This window comes from Martes martes (genome assembly GCF_963455335.1).
Source record: "Martes martes genome assembly, chromosome: 6".
NCBI classification, from domain to species: domain Eukaryota; kingdom Metazoa; phylum Chordata; class Mammalia; order Carnivora; family Mustelidae; genus Martes; species Martes martes.
Genome location: NC_137893.1, coordinates 39,077,148 through 39,090,947, shown reverse-complemented (window position 1 = coordinate 39,090,947; position 13,800 = coordinate 39,077,148). Strand labels below are relative to the sequence as shown.

The window sequence follows — 13,800 nt, the reverse complement described above, 5'->3', positions numbered from 1 at the left end:
GTGCATATGCTGTGAATCCATAATTATAGTGAAGATGGTGGTGTTCATGATGGTGTTGCTTTTTATTATGAAATATTTTAGATATTCATGAAGGTGTAAAAAGTGAATACGCATCTATGTACCTCTCACGTAGCTTTAGACATAAGGCATTCCAAATATAGTTTAAAGCCCTCTATGATCATATTCCACATTTAACTTCCCCATAAAAAGACAGCTATCCTAAATTTGATATTTATTATTCCTAAGCATGTGTTTACTTCCACTACTATATGAATGCCCACCCAAACAATAAACAATGGTCTTACATATTTTAAAAATGTAAAAAATCTATATCATACCATATTTTCTTTTTGGCATTCCCTCGTGGTTGTCTGTGCATTATTTCTGATTCATATAGCTCTGATTTGCAATGGTGTATGGTATATCTTTATATGTCTATTTCAGATGTAATGTATTCATTTGCTTGATGAATAGACATTAAGTCTATTTCCAGTTCTTTACTGTTATGAACAAGGCTCCACGTTGCATTCTGGGACGGTCCCTGAACTGGTTACTCTTTTTGGCCACTCTAGATGTATTCCTGACCCTGCTCCGTACTCTGGCAGGCTGAACCTCTACTGACTGCATTGATTTATTCTCTTTTCTTTGGCTTTTCTATAGGTTCAGCTAATTGGAGACATCGTAGAAAATTGAAGGGTGAAATGTGAGAGAGTATGTTTTTTAAAAATTATATTTAAAATATATTTTTAAATGCACACATCATAAATTTACAGTTTCATAGATCTTTGAAAAGTGAACACTCCTTGAGACCCTCTATCCAGGTCAAGATATAAAAGAATATCAGTATCGCCAGATGATTCATATTTCCTCTTAGCTATAACTTCCTCCCAAGGCAAACCCTATTTTTACTTTTGTCACTACAGATGAGCTTTAGTTGTTTATAAAATTTAATTGGAGCAATATGGTATTTTTTTTTTTACACTTTGCTTCTTTAACTCAATATAATTTGTGTGTGATTGATCCATAATGTTGTATGTAGCAGTTATTCTTTTTCAGTATTACACAGTATACTATTGTGTGAAATTATCACATTTATTTGTCAGTTCTACTGTTGATAGAATCTGAGTTGTTCCTAGCTTTGTGGTACTAAGCATAATGCTTGTGTGAACATTCAATACACGCTTTTGGTATACATATGAATATATCGCTCTTAGATTTGTACCTAAGAATCAAACTGCTAGGTCATAATGCAGCGTGCGTATGGTCCGTTGTTAACAGAGGATTTTCCTAAATGGTTATACCAATCTATTCTCTTATCAGCAGCATAGGATAGCTCCTGTTGCTCCATATTACCATAATACTTTTCAATTTAAAATTTTTCAAGCCATTCTCATGGGTGTCAAGAGGTATAGTATTGTGATTGAAGTTGCCGTTCTTTTTCCAGTGTCATAGGGCAATTGTGTTTTTTGAAGTGTGGGCATTCTTTTGGAGATGTGATTTTCCAAAATTAAATTGTCTTTTGCTCCATTTGTAGGAAAGTCTTTTGTTGGAATTGCAAATAACTTCTGATTTTGGCTTGTTTTTTCACTCTTTTCATGACCTCTCGATAAACAGAGTTCTTAATTATAATAAAGTCCATTTTATATGTTGTTATATAAACAACATATTGTTATTATCTCTTACTGTTAATGCTTTCTTAAGTCTTCTTTATGGAATGTTTTTCTATTTCAAGCTCGTGACTTACATTTTTCTATGTAAAAATCTTAACATAGAAGCAGTCATTTTTACCTGTCACAATTAGATCTACAATCCATTTAGAATTGATTTTGCATGTCTACTCATGAAAGACTGGCCTGTAATTTTTCTTACTCATACTAATCTGATCAGGTTTTACTTCTGCTTCAGACTTTAGATTTCATACTTCCTGTACATCTCTTGTGAACAGTGTATTGCAGGGATTTTCTAATGTTTCTAATCTTTTTTTTCTTTTTTTTTAATATTTTATTTATTTATTTGACAGAGGGAGAGAGATCACAAGTAGACAGAGCAGCAGGCAGAGGGAGAGGGGGAAGCAGGTGTCCCGCTGAGCGGAGAGCCTGATATGGGGCTCGATCCCAGGACCCTGAGATCATACCTGGGCCGAAGGCAGAGGCTTAAACCACTGAGCCACCCAGGTGCCCCTAATCTTTTTTTTTCTTAATTGAAGTATCATTGGCATGTAGTATCCTATGAGTTTCAGGTGTATATATCATAGTGCAACACCTTGCAGAGTTACTACAATATTATCAACTATATTTCCTATGCTCTATGTTAGATCCCTCTTTTATTTTATACCTGGAAGTTTGTAAATTATAGTCTCCTTCATCTTTTTGCCCACCACCCCAACCACCTTCCCACCGGGTAATGGACACTTTCTTCCCTGTATCTGTGAATCTGTTTCTGTTTTGGGTTTTTGTTCATTTGTTTTGTTTTTCAGATTCCATATATAAGTGGTGTGGAACCTATGATATTTATCTTTCTCTGTCTGACTTATTTCACTTAGCATAATACCCTCTAGGTCGATCCATGATGTCACAACTGGAGAGGTTTCTTTCTCTCTCATAAATGACCATATCCCATTGTATGTATATACCACATCTTCCTTATCCTTTCACCAATATCAGTAGATACTTGGGTTGCTTCCATATCTTGGCTATTGTAAATAATACTTTAGTGAACATGGGATGCATATATCTCCTTCAATAGGTGTTTTCATTTTCTTTGGATAAACGCCCAGAAGTGGAATTGCTGGATTTTGTGGCAGTTCTACAGTTAGTTTTTTTGAGGAACCGGCATACTATTTTCCATAGTGGCCACACCAATTTACATTCCCACCAATAGTGCAGGAGAGTTCCCTTTTTTCACATCCTCACCAGCACTTTTTTTTTAAATCATTTTAATAATAACCAGTCTGATTGGCGATTAGTGTTGTTAAGCATCTTTTCATATGCCTACTGGCCATCTGTGTGTCTTCTTTGGAAAAAGGTCTATTTGAGTCCTTTGCCCATTTTTAAATTTGTTTTCTTGTTTAGAAATTCTCTAATCTTTGTTTTAACTGGCAAGTGTAGTTCATATATATCTCATGCATTACTGGTAGATTGTATGTTTTTTTAATCATACTATTTTGTAGTTTCTATTTGTCTTGTTTTTCTATGTTTAGTTATTTGGTTCCTCACTTGAATTGGTATTTATTATTATTACCCCATTATATTCTTTCAGTTGGCCTGAATGTTAGACACTTGCTTTTCCATCTTCTAGTGAACTTCTTTAAAATTTCGTATGTATACTTTCAATAAGGCATCAGATCAGTATCCCTGTCATTTTCGTGAAAAACCGAAGGATATCAGGATGCTTTAATGGTGCTACCTCCTGCCGTAGTTATTTTTTTTTTTAGTGTTTCAGTAACATTTTTAAATTCTGAAATTAGTTGTTATAATATTAATATATTCTCAGATTTACCCATCTATTTGCCAATTTCTCTGTCTAAAAAATTTTTTTTGTATCTCAGTTCTTTCATGTTTTGTTTGTTTTTCATTTTTTTCTAAAATACATTTTTTTAGAAGACCTCTACTGACTAAGCATTAAAGATAAATTGCCTCAGGTTTTGTTGAATTTTCTATACATATTTTTGCCTTATTATTTGATAATATTTCGCTAGCTATGTATTCCTATGTTGAAGTCATTTTCTCTCAGCTTATTGAAGATACCATCGTACATTTTCTTATTTCTATTAATGCTCTTGCTGTTGGTCTAATCACTTTCTTTGTATCCTGTCAGGTTTGTTTGTTTTTTCTTTTCCATCTCTGATTTTAATGTCTGCCTTTATCCTTGATATTTGAAATCTCTCTAATATGTCTGGTGTGGATATATAGCTTACTAATTTTAGGGTTTTTTTCTTCTTTGTCTTTTTTAAAGTTTTTATTTAAATTCCAGGTAGTTAACATACAGTGTAATATTAGTTTCTGGTCTACAATACAGTGATTCAACACTTCTATACAACACCCAGTGTTCATCACAACAAGTGCCCTCCTTATCCTTATTACCTATTTGATCCATCCCCCACCCCACCTCCCTTCTGGTAACCATCAGTTTTTTCTCTATAGTTAAGAGTTGGCTTCTTGGTTTGCCTCTCTGTCTCTCTCTCTCTCTCTTTTTTCCCTTTGCTCATTTGTTTTGTTTCTTATTCCACATATGAGTGAAATCATGGTATTTGTCTTTCTCTGATGGACTTATTTCCTTTAGCATGACACTCTTTTGCTTCATCCATGTTCTTGCAAAGGGCAAGATTTCATTCTTTTTTATGGCCAAGTAATAGTCCATTGTAGGTATATACCACCTCTTTTTCATCCATTCATCAGTTGATGGGCACTTGGGCTGTTTGCATAATTTGGCTATTGTAGATACTGCTGTTATAAACATTGGGAAGTAAATGTATCCCTTTGTTTTGTTTTCTTTGGATAAATAACTGGCAGTGCAATTGCTGGAACACAGAGTAGCTGTATTTTTAACTTTTTGAGGAAACTCCATACTGTTTTCCAGAGTGGCTGCAATAGCTTACATTCCCACCAACAGTGCAAGAGGGGTCCCCTTTTCCACATCCTCCCCAACACCTGTTTTTTCTTGTATTTTTTTATTTTAGCCATTCAGACAGGTGTGAGGTGATACCTCATTATTGTTTTGATTTGTATTTCCCTGATGATCAGTGATGTTGAGCATCTTTTCAAGTGTCTGTTGGCCATCTGTCTTGAATTAGAGAAGTTATGTCTTTCACCAAGTCTGAAAAATTTATTATCTCAGACATTATCTCTTTGAATATTCCTATTCATTCTAATCTTTTTGCTGGGCCTCTAATACAGTATACATTCTCATTTTATATCCAATATTATTAGCATCTCTTTAATATTTTTCAACCCTGTTTTATCTGAGTGATATTTTTAAAATTTGTATCTTCAACTGTATATGTAATTTGCTTCTTAATTTGTACATTGAGTTTATAATTTCTATGATTTCATTTTATTATTCAATATTTTATTTGGCCCCCTCTTTTATTTTGGTTGCACTTTATTTCTTATTTTCTAACTGTCTTTTATTAACTGTCTTTATTAGTTTTTAAAAGACTTAACTGTCTTTTATTTCCTTGAATATTTTAAATAGAGAACATATTTATACATTAATATTTTATATGTAAATAAACATTTTATATTCTGTATCCAACCTTTTATTGGGAGATGTCTCTTTTTGATGTTTCATTTCTTTTGATTCATTTATGTTGATTTGTTTTATTGTGCATTTCATAATTTCAGTGGATATTATTTTTAGCAATACTACAAGCCTTGGGTTGAAGGCACCTGCGAAGAGAGTATGTATTTGCTTTTGTTTGGTGCTCTAAGGTGCTAACAGTCCAGGTCAACTTTAAGACAGTTTCTTGGCTTGGAGCTTCCCTGATTTTCCATGTAATACATTTTTAAACCTGAACTTTACATTGGTAATTGTTGATTATGAAGAGGTCCCTCTTTTCCACTCCTGTCCTTACTCCTCCAAGGTACAGGTCAGTTTCTTAGCCCCTTGCTTTTGTGATTGGACTATTTTCAGAGTTCACCCTTTTACAACATGATGTAGCATTTCAAAATTCCTAGTTTCCTGTGGTGTGTGTGCCAATTCCAATTCCCAACTTTTGACTGGCCTCATGGCTTTATCAACCCTAGGCATCAACATAGTCTCACTGCTCTGGTGTTCATCTTTTTTCTTAACTTTGGATCTAAGGATTTCTCTCACTTTGCTTGATCTGTTACATATCTAAAGAACATTTGATTTTTCATCACCTTCATTTCTAAGTATTTTATACTAAGAAACTTTTAAAGGTATCTAGTCTACCACATTAGAAGAAACAGAAGGATATGTATCTTGAAAACTAACTAAAAATTTCATGTTCTTCAATTCACATTTTCAGTTTTGCTTCAATAAAAGGTCTTGAATTTATTTTTATATATAATTATATAATTAATATTATATGTTATATACATTACACATACAATACACACACATATAAAATCATTACAAAAGTGACTCTGTGGCTGGGGAATATGTTTGTAATAAATACATTTACGGATGCTCTCTGTGTATGTATGCCTTTTGTTCCTGATTATTTTCACATTCCAGAGTAAAAGTCACCCTGTTGCTTCCTGCCAGCATTTCCCTAGGTTAAGTATCTGCAGGACACTTGCTTTTCAAGAACGTTGTCAAAAACACACTTCAATTAACCAGTAATTAAAAATCATTTTATTATTTCTGATTTCCTTCTTTATTGTCTTCTTTCACAATTTATGAGTGTTCAAGGGCTTACTTTTTAGGAACATCAATTCTCTCTCACATTTACAGCCTTTTTTCTAAATCTAAACAAGTTGTTTCTATCACACAAAAAGCCTTTTTCTTTGAGGAATTTTTCATTCTTTACACTTTAAACTGGAGTTGAAATAATTATAGGTTTTGCTTTTTTAATTAAAAGAGGGAATGCAATGATATGATTGGGTTATGTTTATGCTGCTTTACAATGCCATCACTGGGATCCAAGATTCATGAGGAACATTAATGAGGAAGATCTTTTTTGAAGCCCCTAATGGCTACCAAACAAATACTTTTAGAATGTATAAAATTTGCCTGACTGGAATGGCATTATCACCAGTTCCTCCTGGAATTCTATTTCCTTTCATTTGTAACAAACACATTTTTTTGTTTGTTTTAAATGACATCAAGGCACACAAAAATTTTCCCATTTTTCACAAAATTTCAGAATCTGGGAGATTAGACAGGTAAAGTGTTTAGCACATCAAGTATCTCTTGCATTCTCTTTCAAAAACAGGAAGCCTTGTACCTCTTGAGGCCCCTCATTTCATTTTAGAATAAATTTAATTAGAAGTATAGCTTGGAAGTCAATTAAGGTATTCTGCCCTTTGAGAACTCTGTCTTAAAACAAGAGGAGATTTTCACCCCTCCCCAACTCTCCAGGGGCTTGAATTAGGGTTGTGGCATGGGGGGTTCTGGGGACAGAGGTCAGTTTCTAGCTCTCCAGCTTTTTCTCTGTATGGATGCCTTTGTTGAATTGAGTTAATTTCTAAAGTCTGTCCTATGTGGTTGTAGGTTATTTTCTCTGCGTGAGTTGGTCCTCAGCCCTTTCCTAAATGTTCACAAGGAATCAGCTTTCACACCTCTGTGTGTATAATAGAGATTATTAAATTCTTGGGGAGGAGAAGGGATTTTATTTCACAACTTAAAGCACTTGTAAGTATCCATAAGAACTAGTTCTCCAGTCTAATGATAATTCAACGATAATGTTAATTTGTGCTTGACAACTATACAGTGGCTATCATAGTGTACAATGAGTTCTCTTTTCAGATCATACTGTCCTGTTAGTCAGAAGGAGTCTTTCTCTCCTTTTCCTCTGACAGTATACAGTTATCGAGGCCCGGGGGAGATTATCTGAGGCTCACATGACATATTCATTCAGGACATATTAAAGGGCCGTGGCACACTTTCAGGGAGGGCTGAGTCATTTAGTAAGTGACTGAGAGCCAGGTGAGCATAGTGAGGAAAACAGGACCAGACTGGGGAGCCCAATTTCTTTTGTCCAAATCCTGTCTCTGCCAATTGCTACATATCATAGGCAATTATTTCACCTGCCTCTGTCTTTTTGTTCTCATCTATAAATTGTGATAATAATAATACTTTGGAGATTTTTTGTTGTTGTTGTTAGTTGTTTATTTATCAAGACAAACTATTCCATAACCCAATATTCGTGCTTCATGGTTCAGGAACACAGGTCAGTGACAAACTTCAATTGAACTCAACCCAAAGAAATTCTTTACATTCCAAAACCACTTTGCACTCTGAAAGATACCAGCCCTCCTCATCTCCTCAAAATCTTTCATGGAATCGTAATTTCTGTAGAAATCTGCATAAGCCTTCTTTCTTGGTTCGGCCACAGCAAACTTATAGAAAGCTGCAACCCCCAGGGATACAACGAAGGCTCCAACAACATGAAATCACAGACGCTTGGCCAGAAGGCCTCGCATCTGAGGTTTCGTCAAAACACTGGAAGTCATGGTAGTTATTCTCCTCTACACCAACCTCAAATCTAATGTCCTTCCTAACTGATAATGAAATGGACCACTTTTGGAGATTTTTTGCAAGGAATAAATGAATAAATACATATAAGACACTGAGGACATTACCCAACACGTAGTAAGTGCTCAAAAATCAGGAGTTTTTATTTTTTAACCTTGAGGCTCAGTCATGCCTTATATTGCTTGATCAGTTAATGAGGGACTATAATTTGCAAGATGACACTTATTGTTGGAGATATCTATATCTATATCTCTCTAGATATCTCTATATATAAAACTGCTGTTGAAATTGAATTTTTGTGCATAGGCAAAAAGTGTTTGTGTGATTAGAATAGGAATCAACATCTGCTTTTTCTGAGTGTCTTAGCCAGTTTTGTATTTCTCTTTTAACATAAGAGCTTATAAATTGTGCTGTGTTTATTTTGATGATCAGAAGCTCATTGATTCTCAGTTTGATTTCATGGGCAGTTCAGTATTTGCTTAGTGATATTTAGAAAGTTTTTTTTTCTTTTCTACTATTTTGATAAACTGTTATGCTTAGCTTGTAATAGTAAAATACACTTATTGCTAAACATCTTGATTACTAAAATTTCTGAAAGAAAATAACTGTCATTTTTAGTCCAACTTTTTCTAGTCCCTTTCCTGCTTTGCTTTTCAATTTAAACAAATTTTAATGAGATTTTTATAGCATGAACTTTCTTTTAATACAAATGACAAATAAATTAGAAATTTATTTGATGGTATTGAGATGAGATTTGTTTCCTTGTAACTTTTAACCTTTAGCCTTATTTCTAAGCATTACTATATATAAAAGCATTATGCCTCCCTCAGAAAGGATGAATACCCAACTTTTGTATCAACATGGATGGAACTGGAAGAGATGATGCTGAGTGAAATAAGTCAAGCAGAGAGAGTCAATTATCATATGGTTTCACTTACTTGTGGAGCAAAAGGAATAACATGGAGGACATTGGGAGAAGGAGAGGAGAAGTGAGTTGGGGGAAGGTCGAGGGGGAGACAAACCATGAGAGACTGTGGATTCTGAGAAACAAACTGAGGGTTTTGGTGAAGAGGGGGGTGAGGGGTTGAGTGAGCCTGGTGGTGGGTATTATGGAGGGCACATATTGCATGGAGCACTGGGTGTGGTGCATAAACAATGAATTTTGAAACACTGAAAAGAAATAAAATGAAAAAAAAAATAAAAGAAGCAAACTGAAAAAAAAAAGTATTTATCTTCACACTTAAGAGTCAAAAAAAAGCCTGGCATATACTATTCAATAAATATAATTTCATAGCAACTCTTCCTAACATTTTTAGCTTTCCACCATCTGCTGATTGTCCTTCTAATGGTAGGGAAATTCCTGCATTATGATCTTAACTTGCCCAACCAAGTAAAAGCCAGAGTGTCACTTTTCAGCAACTGAGCACAGTCAAGTGACCCAGACTTTATCAATCAGGGGTATTCTAAAGACCTCTGTAGGCAGTGAGTGACTGGGGAAGCAGCTGGATGGAGTTTGTGGGTGGAAATGTCCGAGGCTGGGTCACAAGGTCTCAATGCCTTTTGTGGTGGAGCTGTGTGGAGCTGATGCCAACAGCAGTAAGAGAAGAACATATTGCAGAAACCTAAGTCAAGGCTCTCGTCATCAGGCAACAAACACCAGTCCAACTCTCTGGCCCTGATAAGATTCTGTGGTGCTCTTAATATCCTTTTTAGACACTTCTCTTTTTGAGTTGGGCTGAGAGGACTATGTTGTTGTATATAACTCTGAATTCTGACACATAATGTTGAATAAAAGAATTCCTATTCTTCTCAAAGAAAAAAGAAGCCCAAATTTCCTTGAATGTTCCTTATTTTTAAATAATAGATTTTGCCTCAGATCACAAACTTTGGAAAACCAAATTCAAAATAGTTATAAGAGTGTAGCAACTTTATAAAAGTATAGTTGAAATTAGTTAAAAGACCAACAGTCAGATTAGATTGTTCATTACATCTATTTTTGAGCAACATTATCAATGGCAAAACCACTTTGAAGCACAATTAGGGCTGCTTATCTAAGAGCCAAAATGATTACGCCTGCTGACATTCCCTCAACCTCACTGTTACTTTCCTCTGTTTATGTGTTAACTTGTCACTGTTGTTAAAGCTCAGTGTCTAGAATGGAAGACAACATATCAGATGAAGCTGGTGTTTGCAGAAAGAAAAGAACTATCATCTTTCTTATTCTGGATCCTGTATTTTTTATCGATGTGTCCAAATTAACATTAGATTTGTCAGTATACTTAAGTTTTGAAATATAATGATTGTTGGTTAAAGACAAAATGTTAAAATTATAGACATATTGTACCCTTAATCCCAGAAAAAGAAAAACTATTCTACGGATGAGGTCCTAGTTTATGGACCTACATGAAATTCCAGATTCAAGCTAAATGCACTATTTTCCTGTGGTCCATTTTTATTACACATGAATCAAAGGGATATCTGCACTCCTGTGTTCATGGCAGTATTATTCACAACAGCCAAGATATATAACCAACCTAAGTATCTGTTGATGGGTGACTAGATAAGGAAAATGTAAAAATACAATCTAAAAGAAAAAGGTGATCTTATAGAAACAAAGTAGAATGGTAGTTACCAGGGACTGGGAGAATGGGAAATGGGAAGATGTATTTCAAAGGGTACAACTTTCAGCTGTAAAATGAATCCATTCTGAGGATCTAATATACAGCATGATAACTGTAGTTAAAATGGTACTGTATTCTTGAAATTTGCTGACAGTACATCTTAAGCATTCTTAACCACACACAAGCACACACACACACATACACACATACAATACTTAACTGTGTGAGGTGATGGGTGTGTTAATTAATTTGATTTTGTTAATCATTTCACCAAGTATATACATATCAAATCATCACATGTACACTTTAAATATATATAATCATATCTGTCAATTATTCCTCAATAAAGCTCCAACAAAAGAAAACTTATTCAGAGAAGATAGAGTTCAATGTAAATATAATCAAAATAATAGTTCTTCCAAGTGTTTAAACCTCCAGGTGGCTAGTAAAATTGGTGATCCCTGGGCATCACTCCAGAAGAAAGGTCCAGGTATTTTTATATATACTGAAGTTTGAGAGCGAACCATAGACATTTTTCCTATCCCAGCAAATGATATCCTGATGCTCATTTGTAGCTGGATTAAGGATGTTTTGCAAGACACAATATTTTGAGTAATAAATTCTATTCTTGTTGGTTCTAGTCTTTCAATTCTACATAAAAGTAACAATAAAAGTTGGAAAACAACATAAAGTTTTACTTGCTGTAGAATTTTTATGTATTCAAAAATGGTAATAAAGAAAATATATTTGCAAATTTCCTCAGCTATATGGGCAACAAAACACAATGTTTAAAATAGATAATAAAATACTAGAGAAGTTATAAAATGTTGATATTTTCACTGTTTTGCCTACTGCATATTGTCACGCAGATAGACACATTTGAAGCATAATTTAGATCAATTAATTGATGAAAAACTGAAAAATATTGATAAGGAACTTGGGAAAATCAATTGAATGTTGATGAAAATTTAGGTAATATAAACTGCATCTGATAGGTTCTGAGAAAATATGAAATCTCTGTATGTTGAAATGGCATAAAGAAATGATATTTATGAGTGCTTATAAATTTTTATGATCTTCAAAAGAGTAACATCTAGGGGTACCTGAGTGGCTCAGTCGGTTAAGTGTCTGCCCTCAACTCAGGTCATGATCCCAGGGTCCTGGGTTCAAGACCCTGCATCCAGCTCTCTGCTCAGTGGGGAGCCTGCTTCTTCCTCTGCTGCAGCTCGCCCTGCTTGTGCTCCCTCCCTCTGTCAAATAAATAAATAAAATCTTAAAAAAAAAAAAAAGAGTAGCATCTACTGTTTCAGCTATTAGGATGTGAATGAAAGGAAGACACAGAGATTTGTTGAGATTTGTCCTGATAACAGATGTTAACTTGGTTTGTTGCATCATTAGCAAGTTCATGGTTTGACTGAGTTTTTAACTGCATCAGATACCAACTATGAAGCTAAGGTCCAGCATTTTTAGGTGGTACACAAGATAATGGGAAATAACTGAAAATGATCTGAACTCAGAAAGGGTTCATAAAGCTATGCAAGTTGGTAACACATGGCTGTGTTAGTGGGGAGTCTGAAGTTTGTCTGAGGCTCTGAGGGACCCAGTATGCACTTCTGCCTTCAGAGGCGTTTAGTCATTTGGCTTGAAAGACTTGTCATTTCAAGATTGAGACAGATTTAAAATTTCTCAAAACGTGTGTTGGGATAAGCACTGGGTGTTACACGCAACTAATGAATTATTGAATACTACAACAAAAATTTATGATGTACTAGATGCTGGCTAACTGAAAATAATTAAAAAAAAAAAAGAAAAAAAAGAAAATTTCTCAAAGCATGGCCTTTTTTTTTTTTTTTAATTCTTGATCAACTCAGGTTAAAATTGAATGCATAAAGAAAGACTTGAGAACAATGTTGATGTCTTTAGTTTAAAAAAATGTCTTTTTTAAACTGCCTTGCAGAACATTCTGGTAACGTATTTTCACTTTCACGTTCACAGTTAAGTTTAGGGAATTTAAAATCTCCCTCGCTGGGAATGTGGTTCACCTGAGTGCTCTTTAACATTACTACCACACTGAAACTACTGCTAATGGAGAATCAATTTGAAAATTAAATTAACTTCACACATCTTTTTAAAATAAAATTTGAAATAGGCTAGTAGTCTGCAAAATTAATATCCCATTAGTTTAACTTTTCTGTAATTGATGAATGAAATTTGTGACCAAAGAGGCATTTAGCTGCCTAGTTTTTGTTTGCCTTAAATCTATGTGAACTTGAAATACAGTCTTCTTGACAAATGAGGTTACTAGAAACTAAATAGGAATTCTTATTTGCTACCATAGTGATGACATGAAGAATCACAGCCTTTAGCTCGGGGCTACTAAGCTCTTAATAATGAGAGAAAGGTGTTCCATCTTCACCTACGGTAGAGTCACAATTACGATGAACAAAAATAGCTGCCAAGGCTTCTCCAAAAAATATTCATGACAGTGAGAAAAATATTGATTTTAAATGCCAAGAAATGAAATATCTTCTAAAGTGTTCATTTCAATCCAACTATTATTTTCCAAAAGAGACTGAATGGACTGTAAAGTGTTTCATAGTGCTATTTCACATTTAACACTTAAAAAAAAAAATCCCAAACAAGAACTTGCAATTTTTCTCTCTCACCTACTCCTTCTCTCTTTCTAAGTATGCATACTTTCCTTCTTTCTCTCATGTTCTCTTACTCTTAAACAGAAACCCCCTCAAAATGCGTAGAAGAAAAACAAGTTACATGAGACGAAAAAACAAGTTATATGAGAATCAAGTTAATTATTTATTTTAACAGAATATTAGGTAAGTAGTATCTGCAAAATATGAAGTATGCAGAAGGGATATTACTTTGATCAGGGCAGCACACTATGTCTCAGCCCTTATGCTTTATTGTACCAGCTTTTCTTTCATATCAAGTCAAAGTATATTATTATATGAGCCATATGATACTAATAATCTACCTTTAGACTTACTTGGGATTATTTGCC

The 13,800-nt window shown here is 34.3% G+C and overlaps 1 pseudogene across 1 annotated transcript; it reads right to left on the bottom strand.

The window, feature by feature from the left end:
• Positions 1-7,791: 7,791 nt before the first annotated feature.
• LOC308343909 (cytochrome c oxidase subunit 6C-like) lies at positions 7,792-8,138 on the bottom strand (annotated as a pseudogene). Its single transcript has one exon. The product of its transcript is annotated as a cytochrome c oxidase subunit 6C-like (transcript).
• Between the last annotated feature and the right edge of the window lie 5,662 nt (positions 8,139-13,800).